The sequence below is a fragment of the Manis javanica genome, chromosome 6 (genome assembly GCF_040802235.1).
Source record: "Manis javanica isolate MJ-LG chromosome 6, MJ_LKY, whole genome shotgun sequence".
NCBI lineage: Eukaryota > Metazoa > Chordata > Mammalia > Pholidota > Manidae > Manis > Manis javanica.
In genome coordinates, this window is record NC_133161.1 from 88,663,782 (window position 1) to 88,679,065 (window position 15,284).

Genomic DNA, 15,284 nt, shown 5'->3' on the forward strand with positions numbered 1-15,284 from the left:
CAAAATGCCAATTTTCACTTTCATATAAAATTCACAGTTTAATCAAGGTCAAAGCAATATTCTGCAGGAATTCTGAGAGTGTTATACTGAAAGGAAAAAGCAACTATATATAGTCGGACACGGTTCTATCATAAGGAAGGGAGTTTCGCCTATAGCATTTTACTACACTGATGGACAGTGATTGCAATGGGGTGTGGGGGGACTTGATAATATGGGTAAATGTTGAAAACACAATGTTGCTCATGTGAAACCTTCATAAGATTGTATATCAATGATACCTTAATTTAAAAAAGAAAGAAAGAAAGGGAGTCTCTCAAGGAGGTTGCACAATCAGCATTAAAACTAGCTTTAAAGACTGAATTTAGTCTGTCCCTTCTAATTCCTGCAGACTCCTAAAAGAAAATTAAATGGCAGAAATAAACTGGTGAACAAAAAAAACTCTCTGAAAATATAGGTATGAATTTAGCAGCCCAAAAATGATCAAGTCTCCAGCTAATGGATGGTGTGCTTATCAAAGATATGCTACTGCTGTGGAAACAGAGAATCCCACAATTGAGAGTTGAAGATAAAAACTAAATGTTGAGTACAGCCATCCAAACAATAGGGATCTTTTGTCAGACCATGCAGGCAGAAGGCATGTGCTCAAGAAGCTAGAGTCAAATTTCATGGCAATTATAGTAAGAAACACTTTCCACAGAAGTACTAAAGCAATAGAAAGGTAAATGTAAAATGGCTCAAGAAAAGAGCTTTAATTCTAGTGTTCATTTTTTTTAATACTTCCTTCCAGTCATATCATTATTTATTTCAATAACAAAATAGTCCCTCAATTTATACTGAAATATACTAGCCCATGTCTTTTAACTCATCTTAAGTACCCAACATTCTCCTTTTTCTAAACCTACCTCGGTCTGCAATTTGGACGGAGACTACAAGAAAGGAGTAGGGTAGAAAGAAGAGGGATATTATCTGGACTAATAGCATTGTATTTCCTGAGTTAGGATGGGGGAGTACTCAGATATTATATTATTCTTTAAACTTAACACATTCATATTTCATATATTATATGCATGAAAGATCTCAATTTTAAAATATGTTTTAACCAGAAGAATAACTGAAAGATATGAGAGGGCAAAAGTGGAACACTGCTTATCCTAAAAGGATTGCCCAGCCACTTCCTAGTTTTCCACTGCTCCCACAGCATGGTGTCCTCTGTATCTCTCCTCCGAAATACAGGTAAACCTCAGCCAGCTGGGCTTTGAGGAATGAGTGGTATGTGGACATGTGTTCATGACAGTTGAAAAGATTATCTATCTTATGTAAGCCATTCTGAATTGAAACATTCATGTTTGATTCAGGTAAACAAAACATAATACAAAGTTTCTTGATTACTTCAAAACCTTTCATTGCAGGCACTATTCCAATATTTTCTGGGCCTCTGAGAGGTAGCTGAAGGTCTGCTCCTGTAGCATGAAAGATTCCAGATTAGAACACTGCTTTTTACTTATTATTGCTTTTCTATGTTGCCCTTACAGCCAACCATCTGTCACTATAGGTGTGTTCTTCTAAACTGGCTCATTCTGGCCTGCTGAGAAAACTATGGACAGGTAGTTTCCCACATGAACATAAAGTTTTTCTTAAACTATCTATAACACTTGAATGTTTATGAGTTCTACATCAAGGCTCCTATTAGGAAAGTTCTAGTCTTGCTCCCTTTCGAGAGTCCCACTGCCACAGTACGTTTGCTTCTCTCCAAGCACCTGCTTCACTCTTTCCAAGTGATTACTTCTGTATCTGCAGCTTGCACATAGAATATGAAAGTATGCCGTGCTCCTCTGTATTACAGCGGTGACAATAACCCTTGCGTTGCATTAGGATAACAACAATAACTCTTGAATCTGGCAAGGATACAAATACATACATATTTTTATTTTCATAAAGGCACTATGAAGTAGATACAAATGTCACCCTATTTTATAGATAATTAAAAGGGGGAAAACCTAAAGGGTAAGGTAACATGTCCAAAGTCTTCCAGATATTAAGTGGCAGACACAGAACTTGGCCCCAGGTCTATCAAATTCTAAAATCAATGTGATTATCATCTACAATGATATACCAGCCCTACTGAACTGACCTAGTCTCTCCATTTCAGAAATCCAAATTCCAGAGGCAGGAGTTGCACTTCTAATTCATCTTTCCAGCCAAGGTATGCCATCCACCAGATGCTGGCCTGCCTGCACTGGCAGGTGCACACCTACTCCAAGGCCTTTGGGGAATGTAGCACACAGCAAGCCACATCCCAAAGGGCAGACAGTGGGCATCTCCAGGATACACCTCATCAGTGTGCACCTAGTTCCTGACAGTCCGTGGAGCTAGAAGAGTGCTTAACGTAAATCAGGCATGCTCCCCAAAGCTCAAGGAATGGGATTGAAAAGGAAAAATTCCACAGCTTGGGCAACAGTTTCTGGTTCAGTTCTACTCATTCAAATCCTCAAATTCTTCTACTCAAAAATGTAAACTACCTACTCTTTACCAGCACTGTATCTAGGACAATATGAATTAAATTTAAAAACCCTGTTAAAGGTAGTAACCGCACTAGTGGGGTAAGAATTAAATAATGGGGGTAATTGGTGAACCACTGTGTTGTATATGTGAAACCAATGTAAGATTGTGTATGAATTATACTTCAATTTTTTAAAAAATCCTGTCACAAGTGTTCCTTAGCTCTTCTCATCAGAGGTTCTGGTGAAAAGAAATTCACTGAACTATTTCTTCCTCTACAGACTCCTATCCCTTCTGAAGTTTAAAACAAAGGAAAAGGAAAAGCTTTGCTCGGATCTTTGTCACTTTTCAAATCCTTTTTTCCTGTAACTGATTACTACAATTTTCTCTAGTATTATCTTACAGAAATTACTTTTCTTAAAAAAAAAAAAAGTTGTGCTGTTTAATAGTCTTAAGTAATCCTTCCCTCATTCTAGAGCAGCACTGTCCAGTAACCACTAGCTACATTTAGCTATAGAGCACATGAACTGTGGCTAGTACAAAAGAGATGTGCTTAGTACAAAACAGAATGAAAATATTTTATTAATATTTTTATACAGTTTACATCTTTATGTCAGACTATTTCAGACATACTACATTAAATATATTATTAAATTATATTGGATTTATGGAATGTTATCCCATTGTAAAAAGGAATGGAGTTCTGACACATCCTACAACATGGTTGTAAATCCAGGGCAGAAATCCCAGGGTAAAATAGCTTTGAAACAGAAATCAATCAAAGGGAGAAATAAAATGGGAGAAACCCATTTATTGCTTACAAGCAGTCTCTTTCTCTCACAATGCAGCTGCAGAAAAAGGGACCCCAACCAACTTCTTCAGTCCAGATATGCTCTAGCTCCCACCTATAATTAGTTATGGAGATTGCCTACCTGTCTCCACCCCCTAGAAACACCTTCTGATACAGAGATGCACTAAGGCCCAGCAAGAAATTCTGGAAATGTTGCAATTTTACCCACAATGGTTGAATCTTGAAAATGTGTTTAGTGAAATAAGCCAAGCACAAAAAGATAAATATTGTATAATTCTACTTATATAAAGTATCTAGAATAAGCAAATTAGGAGACAGAAAGCAGAAGAGAGGTTACCAGGGGCTGGAAAGGGGAAGTGAGTGGTTAGGTTCATGGCCACAGTGAAGGCACCTTTCTCAGGTAGAAGAGGCTGCAAAAGTTACCTCAAATTCTCAGGACAGAGGATATGAACTGCTAGCATATCAGTTCATGGTTTCTGAAAACACCTCTAATGAACATTATCCAATTTAACCCCACAAGGAGAAAAGTCTAGTAAGCTGGTTTACTACCTTCAGGCTTAGAGAACAAATCTTATTTTTTCCTACTAAAGAATGGATCTAAAGAGGACATGAATATCCTATGAAACTTCATAGCCAGTTTCACAAAACACTCCACAAGTGCTTTCTAACAAGCATTTTCAAAATACTCTGACAAACACAATAAGCTTTGTGCCGAGAGCCCTTCTCTGTATAAAAGATATAATTTTACAAAAGTAACAGTACACAGGAAAGCAAACAGTTGATGTTTTCTTGATTTATAGTATCAGTCTTCTAAATCTACCACAGTTACCAAATCTCAAGTTATGACCAAATTCCTTAGTTTCTAACTTAAGAGATACCTTTAGTTTTGTCTCATTAAGGCAATTAAAAAGTTTTGCATGGGTGGGAAAAATTGCAGTATTTCCAGAACCTCTCACCTGACTTTAGTGCATCTCCGTATCAATAGGTGTTTCCAAGGGGTGGAGAGGAGTAGTCCGTCTCCATAGCAACAGGTAATTATATAGGCAAGCCAGGGCTTATCTGGACCAGAGAGGCTGGGTGGAGATCTCTCTTCTTCTGCAGCCTGGGTTGAGAGAGAGATGGGATGATTGCTTATAAGAAAGAAATGGGTTTCTCCCACTTTATTTCTCCCTTTACTGATTTTGGTTTCAAAGGTATTTTGCCCTGGAATTTTCTCCCTGGAGTTACATCTGGCGGTAGTCAGCAGGATCTCTCAACCCAAAATTTCTCTACATGGGTGCAACCCTTGGGTGGGTTGCCTCTAGGGATGACAGGGAGGTCCCAGTGGCTGCAGCAGTAGAGGGTGCATCTTCACTTGGGAATCCCCTATATGTGAGGCTTCCAATTGGGGAGCCCCTGGTGGATAATTGGCCTAGGGTAAAGGACCTCCTAGAGGGATGGGGCCTTCCCCAGAATTGGGGAAGGGTGGAGACACTGGAAGCTGCAGAATTAGCCCTCCGTCATATAGAAGACTGCTTAGAGGCCCTGAATGGCCGTGTAGCAGCCGGGATTGTGGGATCCCTTTTCCTCGAGATAGTGGAAAGTGTTATCAAGGAGAGATAGAGGGTTATCAAGGAGAGAAAGAGGGTTATTGAGGAGAGAAAGAGGGTTATTGAGGAGAGAGAGAGACTTTGGCAGGAGAGAGACACACTTCAGAATCACTTGGAGGAGCTCGGTGATGACCTATGGGATGCCCTTGAGGAGAGAGACAGTTATTGAGAAGGCAAGTTGCGCTCCTGGAAAATAAGTTAGCAGCAGCAAGGGAGGAGACGGCCGGAGAATTCGCATTGCAGTAGGCCATGAGGGATGGGGTGGAAAAAGCAATACCTTCAGTTCTGGAGATGGTGGAGGAGGTGTTGGGAGAGGATGATGGGGTGGGGCCAAGGGCTGATCTGCTACTGAGGCCAGAGTCCGAGGCACCAACCTCTTCCCTATTAAAGGCCTGCCTGGTTTTAATTAAGAAAGTAAAAACACAACTGCAGGATCCTGAGGGGGAGGAGCTGCCCTCCTTCCCAGGTTGGAGCACTCCATGCTCTGACCCAGGATGGACATGAGCATCTGGTATCAGCAGAAGCCATCAGAACCTCTGCCTACATGGCTTTTGTGTCTCTGGAATATAGGGGTGGAAAACATTGTTACGTTGGGTCCTGAAATGAACAGACTGGCTACCTTAATGACTCACCCTTCTCACCAACAGCAGTTGCAAAGTGCCCATCACATGTCAGGGAATCAGGCGGTTCTGGGTTGGCTGACAGCAGCCATAAGGGCAGTTTGGCCTATTCAGGGTGATTTACCATATTTACCCACTAGCTGGAAAACGAATGCAGAGCTCGAGTAGGTGTTAAGGGAGCTGGGCATGAAAAATATCATCTATAATATAGACCCCCAGGACGCCAATGAGGCGCTGTTAAACAAAGGAATGAGAAATCTGGTGCTCCATATAGCTTCCCCATCTCTACTTGGTTCCCTAGGGACTGTTCTTGCCCCCCACATAGGGCAACCCATTAGTGAGGCTACTTGTACTTTAGCATATCTGGGAGATGTTGAAACAATAAGAGCACTGAAGGAAGTATGGACTACAACTGAAAGGAGAGATGCAAAGGGCCCCATGAAGGTCTCGAGGACCCAGATGTAGGTTGATTTGATAAAGGCCAGAGTTGTGAAAGAAAAGCTTGATGGGTAACCCAATAGGATCTTGTTAGAACTGTGGCAACAACTGAAGCCAGAGCTGCAATTCCAGCCACTGAGGTCCATAACACGGAAGCTGGAGACAAAGCTCCATGTCTGGCCGTTTTCTCTGCAAGACTTCATGGGGGACAGTACTAAGGCTCCACCTGGGCCCTCACCCCACAGAATGACAATTGGGCGTCATGGTTCAACTTAGGGGAGGGCCAAGGCCCCCACCCTGAGGGACATGGTGGGGACCGGAGGCCACATATAGAATTAGCAATTCAGTGGTCCCCTGTGAATGTACAACGTGTCCTGGCACTGGTGGACACAGGAGCTAAATGTTCTCTGATTTATGGCAACACTGGGCATTTTCCTAGTACCCTTGCTGTGGTAGATGGCTATGGGGGTAAGGCAATTAGAGTGAGGAAAGCCCAAATCCCATTGGGAATGGGGTGTTTAACCCCAAAGGAGTATACTGCGTACATTTCTCCCATCCCTGAATATATTTTGGGAGTAGATATCCTGCAGGGCCTGTGGTTACAGACCACTGCAGGTGACGAGTGACAAATACTAAGCAGCATAAATTGCCTGGGGGGCAAAATGAAATTGGAAAAACTCTACAGGAGTTGGAGAAGGTGGGCATCATAAAGCCCACTCATAGTCCTTTTAATTCCCCAGTGTGGCCTGTGAAAAACCCAGACGGCTCCTGGCATATGACTGTAGACTACAGGGAATGGAATAAAGTCACACCCTCTTTGCATGCTGCTGTCTCCCCTATAGCAGCCCTTATGGACACACCAAGTCATGAATTAGGGACGTATCATTAAGTAGCAGACCTTGCTAATGCTTTCTTCTCTATTGACATAACACAGGTAGGTCAGGAACAGTTTGTCTTTATGTGGGAAGGCCAGCAGTAGACATTCACTGTCCTTCCACAGGGATACTTCCACAGTCCCATCATTTGTCACAAACTCGTAGTCCAGGACTTGGCCACTTGGAAGAAACCGCAAACGGTGCTTGTTTTATCACTACATTGATGATATTATGCTCATATCTGATTCTCTTGCAGATTTAGAAGGGGCAATTCTTAGACTGTTGCAACATCTACAGGAGAAAGGATGGGCTGTGAACAGCACCAAGGTTCAGGGACCTGGTTTGTAAAATTCTTGGGGGCTTGTCTGGTCGGATAAAACTTAAGTTACTCCTGAAGCAGTCATAGATAAGGTCCAGGCTCTCCCTACCCCTACCACTGTAGCAGTATTACAAGAGTTTTTGGGTCTTTTGGGCTACTGGAGAATGTTTATCCCATACTTGGCACTAATTCTGAAGCCCTTATACCAGTTGGTACGAAAGGGCATCAGGTGGGACTGGGATGAGACATGTGCAGCTGCTTTTACTGCTGCTGAGTGAGCAGTCAAGGCCATACAGGCCTTGAGTATAATGGACTCAACAAGGCCCTGTGAGCTAGATATTCATGTAACCAAAGATGGTTATGGATGGGGTCTTGGGAGGCAGCTTGGACACACCAACCCACTGGATTCTGGTCACAACTATGGAAAGGAGCAGAGGTCCGGTACACCTTGACAGAGAAGCAACAGGCTGCTGTGTACCACACCTTGCTGGCTATGGAGCCCATCACTGGAACAGCTCCAACCAAGGAAATAACCACGTATCCCATTGCAGGGTGAGTGCGAGACTGTACCCAAAGGCCACGGAGTGGCATGGCACAGTCGCCTACACTGGCCAAATGGGGCACATATTTACAGCAGCACAGCTCCTTCTCTATTCGCTGCATAGGTGGAGAACTCCAACACTTAATAGAACCAGTGACATACACCACTGGAAAGCAGGAAGAACTTACTTTGAGCCATTCGTAGCTGAGAGTACTCATCAGGAGGGAAAAGCCCCTATATCTGAAGATGCTTGGTACACAGACGGCTCCAGTCGTAGGCAGCCCCCTAAGTGGAGGGCTGTGGCTTTCCATCGTAAGACTGAGACAATATGGATGGAGGATGGAGAGGGGAAGAGCAGCCAGTGGGCTGAGTTGTGGAGAGTATGGCTCATGATCACCCAGGAGCCTTCCCATATAGTTGTCTGCACTGACGGCTGACCCTGTGGCTAGTGGCAAGACCTATGGGCCTCTGGTCAGACTAAGACTGTTATCATACTTCATGTGACTGGCCGTTTGCCTTTAGCATCCCCAGGAAATGATGAAGTAGACACATGGCTAGAAGGAAAGCCTGCTTCTGATGTAGCCTAACGGTTACATCAGCATTTGTTGCAGCCAGGGCAAAAGACAATGTGGGCGATAGTCCATCAGTGGGGCTTGTCACTGACCTTTGAAGAAGTCAGCCGAACCTGAAAGGAGGGCCTTATGTGCCCTAAGAGGGACTTATATCGAGTCCCACAGCAACATGGGACAATAATAAAGGGGCTGATACCCCTTGAAGGGTGGCAGAGAGACTATATTGGGCCTCTGCCCATATCAGAATGATATCAGAATGCCATGACTTGTGTGGACACAGCTACTGGACTACTGGTTGCTTTTCCTGCACGTTGTGCAAATTAGCAAACCACCAAGATGGGCCTAGAGCATCTCTTTGCAGCCTATGGCTGGCCACAGGTGACTGAGAGTGATCAAGGCACCCACCCACTTTACTGGACATGTGTAAACAAGGATGGGTGCAGGAATTAGGAATAAAGTGGAAGTTTCATGTACTATATAACCCTACTGGGGCAGGCAAGACAGAGAGGTACAACCGTTTGTTGACATCTGGCCTGAAGTCAGACACCAATAATCTAAGGGGCTGATCAGTTTGTTTATGGACAGTGCTACGGCATTTGAATGAGAAGCCCTGAAAAGGAGCTTTGAGCCCTGTGGATATGCTAACACACCTTGCTGCCTCTACTATACAACTGTATGTGCAAATCAAAGAAGAGTTATTGAGGCCAGGATATGGCCAGCAGAGCAACACCCTGCCAGCACCTATTGCATTAAACCCTGAAGACACTGTTGAAGGGACATGGCCCTGGACATTTTAACACATGGACCAGTGATGGCCCTTCTGTCACCTTGCTGTTGCAGTAACAGCAGAGTGGCCCCCAAAGATCATAGTAGTGTACCCAAAACATACAGGAGGTAAAAGCATCTACAGGGAAGTTTTGTTTTATCTTTATGGTCAGTGCATGTACCTCCCATAGTCCTATATATTGACCCATCTGTAACTCCCACAGGGAGCAGGGTGAAAGTCTGGTATACTAGACCAGGACGACATCCCATTCCTACCACTGTCTTATCACAGGACTACTCTCTTGCATGTATTCTAACTGATGGACAAGATTTGCCTATGCTGATGTCTTTAAAACATGTATCTTATCAAGGTTATTTTCTTCTACAGTCCTGTGGCCTCAATGTGCCACACTGGCTGCAGCTGCTGCACGATGATTGCTTTGAACTCCCTGCCTGTTCAGCTACTGACTACCTGTGTAATGGGTGAGCTATGCACTTAATCTGCCTAGGACTATGAACCTAGCTGAAGCCTCTGGCTTAAGGATAATCATGATTTTATTGCTGTTACTATTTTATTAGCCTGGTTGCAATGCTCCAGTTTTCTTGCACAGAGGCCATTGTGGAAGATGGGGAACATGTAGATTGTGAGGTGAGATTTCTGGAGGGGTGGCCTGTGGGTAAAATTGTAATATTTCCAGAATCTCTCACCTGGATTAGTGCATCTGCATATCAATAGGTGCTTCAAGGGGTGGAGAGAGTGGTCCATCTCTGTATCAATAGGTAATTACAAGTGCGTGCAAGGGTTTATCTGGACAGGAGAGGTTGGGTGGAGTGCTCCCTTCTGCTGCAGCCTGGTCAAGATAAAGACAGGAGGGCTGCTTGTAAGAAATAAATAGGTTTGTTAACTTTATTTCTTACTTTGACTGATTTCAGTTTCAAAGGTATTTTGCCCCGGAACTTTCCCCCTAGAGTTACAGGTGTCTTTTCTTATTCTTGGGTTCATAAAGTTTTTCATATATTTTGGATCAAAGTCCTTTATCAGACATGTGATTTGCAAATATTTTCTATCAGGTTATGGCTTGCCCTTTTATTATCTTCAATAGTGTCTTTCAAAGAACAGAAGACAGACTTTGATGGAAGCCAAATTTATCTTTTTTTTAACAAATCATGCTTTTGGTATATCTAAGAAATCCGCCAAATTCAGATCATAAGATTTTCTCTTAATATTTTTTTCCTAGTAGTTTGTAGTTTTATATTTAAGACTACAATCCATCTTGAGTTAATTTTTGTATATTGTATATAGATTACTTACTTTTTTGTTTTTTTCTACGTGATCCAAAATCTGCCCCTTATCACAATATTTATTTGACAAATGTTTTCTGGCCACCTATATTTGGCCTAGGGATATAACAGTAAATAAGGCATAGACTAATACAAGAAAAAGCAACATAATCAGCTCACTAAAATACAAAGTGAGCAGTGTTAAACACAGAGTAAGTCCAAGTACAGGGGGGCAGGAGAAGGGACTCAGCAAACAGCTAGAAGAGGTGGTATTTATGCTGAACAGTTCACCAGGTAGAGAACAACATTCTATGAAGAGGAAATAGCATAAGCAATATACAAAGATGTGGAAAAACAGGACTTGCTCAGGAAATAGCTTTGTTGGGTAGGGGGAGCAGAATTCTCACTGCTCTGCATTCATGGCAGACTTTTCTGCATGCTAGTATTTTTGGCGGCACACTTTAGAGGACTAAAAAGCTAAAAACCCCACTAAACATGAAAGCAACAAAATTCAATCCAATCATTACTACAGTATAATAATTATTTCTGAATCTATAAAAGCAAACAAAATTATCAAATAAATGGGCTTCAGGGCAGTGTGGCTCAGAATATGCTCCAACCACCAGCCTAGAGGTCACCCTTTGCTCTCCCCCAACTGACTCCATACCAGCCCAGCAGAGAGAGAGGAGGCCCAGGGGCCCACTTCCAGCAAAGCCTTGACTCCCCGGGAGGTCTTCACTTGGTTTCCAACACAGTGATCCCATCACCACCAAGAAAACCAGCAACAGCACAGGGTAGCTTGGCCACCTTCCCATATCCCTTTCAGCTCAGCGAGCCTAAGCTATCCACTGTGACTAGCAACGCTAATCTGCCCTAATTACCCAGGCCGCCACTCCACTGACCCTCAGAGACCCACCCCCAACTATTCCCAGTTTCCTGCTGGATTTTAAGAATCATCAGCAAGTCCCAATGCCAAATCTCTAAAGGCTGTCCCTCAGGTCACAACTTCTCCTGCAGGCCCTAGAAACAGAAGCCCAAGATCCTCTAATGCCCCTCATTCTGTAGGGCCTGGATAGAGGTCAGCTGCTGGTCTCACTGTCCCCACAGTCTTACCTTCTCATTCTTGAAACTGGAAAGTGGGTCCAGGCGGGAGAGCCTGATACCTCCAAGTGAAGTTAAAGGTCCCCAAAATTCTTTCAGCTAAAGGCTTTGTCTCATCTCAATGTTTTAAACAGCATTTTTTTCCATCTATATAATTTTTTTTAAAAAAAGCAAGTTTCCATAGAGCCCAAGACAGGATGACTGATAAACTTGTTTTAAGAATTTCACGTTATTAATCTTCTTGAAAAAAATATCAGTGAGCTAACTTTTCAGAAATTAAGAATAAAGAATAATGAATCTTGTAAATAGAGTCAATTGTTGCCTGAATAAAACTACCTATATTAAAAACAGTAAAGCTTTACATTTATTTGCACAGTTTTTTAAAGTAAAACACCAACACTTTCTTCTTCTTTCATATCCCTAATTTTGAAAAAAACATCACCTTTATTGCATGCCACATGCCCCATGCAATAAAATGCACACCCACAGTTTCTACCCTGGGGGAGAAGTCCAATAAATGGCAGCTTGCAAAAGAGTCACAGATTCTTAAAGTTGAAGGAGGCCTCAGAGGTCATCTGATCATGTCTATCACTTCCAACACTTGCAAAGACTCACCTTCCCTTATCCCTCACACCTTGGCCATAAGCCCTTGATGGCAAGCTCCTCCTCCCTCTACACAAAAGAACTCTAAACACAACACCCTTAATACAGCAGGCACTCAACAGAATTGCCGATGATGATGACCAAATAAACAGGTAATGCTCAGCGGTCATTCTTCCTAACTTCTGTAACACCTGACACAGAGCACACTCTGCTCTGCTGGCTCTTATCGTCCTCCCACAACCTAAGTATCAGCATTTGCTCCCAATAACCTCAGTAATCCTGAAAACTTCAAGAGAGGTGTAAGATACTGCGACAAGCACTAGACTTAAGAGACATAAAACAGGTACGATCCCAAGCCCTTCTTAGTTTTATAAACATTAGGAAAGATGCTGAAATTTGTTAGGCCTTGGTTTTTTTATCTTTAAGGTTTAAGACTTGGTGCTATGATATTCTGTACTTTTTTCTATTTAACTATATCTTAATGCCCCTTTTTGATATTACCCTTCATCTTTCACATTTTAAAGCCTACCAAAAAACCTGGAACCTAAAAACACTACAGCTAACACCTACTTCTAGTTAAGGAAAATAAGTACATTTTGATTACCTGAAAGAGGAACTTTTTAAACTTTTGAAGAACCTTAAAAAATTAGAAATAGTAACCTCATGTTGTATGATGGGCACAGGAAAGATATAATGATCCCTTCATCCCACAGGGAACATAACCCATTTTGATACAATGCTTCCAGGAATGCAGGTCACCAAAATGGCTTAGCTGAATATAATCATAAAAATTTAGACTATGACAGCATGGATGGATTTCATGTCCTTCACATAATCTTTCATATAAATATCTCTTTCCACTGAGTTTTTGAGAGTTTGTGTGTGGCAGGGTGCTTAATGTGACATTTGTGAACAAAAATTGAGAACACAGTTGCTAAATGTCTGCCTATCAATAGGCAGTGAAGGGCCACAGCAAATTCTTGGGGACAATGCACCCTTTCCCACAAGACCTAATAATTCCTGGGGCTCTCCTCAGAGTAAGTTTATGGTTGCTCTAGAGTTAGAAGAGGAAATGAGGGGACCATTAAAGCCCAGAAAGAAGGGACATTTTAAAAAATATCCATCTATATAGAACAAGAGTGTTAGAAGAATCTTCTATATGTGTGAAGAGCTGGAGGTGACTGTATTTGAGCTGAATACTTAACTGTCACTACAGAAGTATAACGAGGCAAGTCTACCATCTCCTAAGTCAAGATGATCATATAATGGACTTGCAGTGAACATGTGCTAGTTCTGGCACAGTCTCATCCAATCTTCTCACCTGCAATAGGGTATTCTGATTTTTATTTGGGGACCTACCCTTCAACGCTCAAATTTCCAATGAAGCTGCCATTCACACAGGTGTCTAAGTGAATGCCCATGTCTCATCCCCAGGGAATGGATTCAGTGGCAGGTGACAGGAGCTACTACAATCCAAATGAATATTTCTTAGTCTACAACACAAACATTTACACCAGTCTAAAATATTTCCAAAATAAAAATGATCACTTTTTTTTTGATAGGGCATCTCTCATATTTATTGATCAAATGGTTGTTAACAACAATAAAATTCTGTATAGAGGAGTCAATGCTCAATCATTAACCCATCTCAAGCCTAATTCTCGTCAGTCTCCAATCTTCTGAAGCATAACAAACAAGTTCTTACTTAGATGGTGAACAAATTCTTACATAGTGAATAAGTTCTTACATGGTGAACAGTACAAGGGCAGTCATCACAGAAACTTTCAGTTTTGATCACACATTATGAACTATAAACAATCAGGTCAAATATGAATATTTATTTGATTTTTATACTTGATTTATACGTGGAAAAAAATGATCACTTCTTTAAGTCACAAGCATATGAGATACCATCAAAAATGAAACATAATATTTAACAAATCTTCAACCTAATTTAAATGCACAAATTAACTAAAAAGAAAATTTTAGAACACAAAATATACATCATGACTAGGCGAAACTAATGTTAAGGCACAAACACAAATATGACTAAAATGTAACTGATTTTCTGACATGATTTATGGAAACAAAAGGAACAAACACGGGAGGAATGTACTGTAACTTTTTCCTGCGCCACAACTATTTTCAAGGCCAAACACAAATCATTTGAGATAATGCATGTCTAAGCTCCCTGTCAATATAAAAATGAACTTATTGAGAAAAAAATTAACATTTAGTTTTGTGTGGCATTAAATCCACAAGTAAAATACATGGAAACACAAGGGGAAAGCGCTTAACTTTCACATTACTATAAGAAAATAAAAGATTGATTACATCATGGCAGTATTATGTACTGCAAAAAAACCCTCAAAATTAGAGTCAGAAAATTGAGATTTACATTTTGACTCCTTAGGTATCTCTGATTCCTTAAATTAAGTATGTCTTATCTTTGATAAGTCTGTTTCCTCATATATAAAATGCTATCAAACAAATAATTTGATTGATCCAATTAAATGATTACACAGGAAAATCAGAACACAAGAAAAGTTGGGGTGGGCGGTAGTGATGGGGGAGTGGCAAATAAATATATGGAAAGTTGGTGAAGATTGTTCCAAACATTTTCACTAAGTGATAAAAAGCAGTTAGAACCTGTTCTCTATTGTGGGTCTTTCATTAACAGCTAGATAAATAAATAAATAACATTTTTAGAAAATTAGTAAAACTTACGATAGAAGTTTTCATTAAGACCTGAAAACAAGAAATCTGCAATGAAAAACTTTGCTGCAGTCCAAACCAAGAAAACATCTGTATCAAAATCACAAGTAAGGACAATGTTAACTTGTGTATTTGATTTCAATGGCACTGCTAAGGCAGAAGCATTCTACAAAGACCAAGAGTCAATGGAACCCATTGTTCAGGTCTGCTGGATGGAACAAGGAGTTAACTGTAGCTCAGAGACTGGTTTCATCACCCTGAAAACGTTCTGGCTCATAGTACATGAGTCAAAAACAATAAACCAAAAGCTCTTAACAACCCAGACTGCCTATCCAGGTTATTCACCAGACATGGCGCTCAATAACTTTTGGCCATGTCAAAAACTGATTCTAACCACAAAGAATAAAGATTTATGACCAGTAAACATATTCGAACCCTAAAGGTATAACAAGATCTAGAGGTACAATGGCAGCTTTGTTGGAGTAACTACACACACTATCTGGAGCCAGATTCATTTTAACTTGAGACTGTGAAGGGTATTTACAAATAAGTCTT

General features: G+C 41.3%; 1 protein-coding gene across 16 annotated transcripts in view; it reads right to left on the reverse strand.

The window, feature by feature from the left end:
- The window catches only part of SRPK2 (SRSF protein kinase 2), a 317,158-nt gene that overhangs the window by 200,876 nt on the left and 100,998 nt on the right, over positions 1 to 15,284 (reverse strand). The window contains exon 2 of one of the 16 annotated variants that reach the window (XM_073238996.1): positions 4,267 to 4,412. The exons of the other annotated variants lie outside the window; for them this stretch is intronic. The gene's annotated coding sequence lies outside the window, so the exon portion shown is untranslated. The remainder of the gene's footprint in view (positions 1 to 4,266; positions 4,413 to 15,284) is intronic. 16 annotated transcript variants of the gene reach the window in all.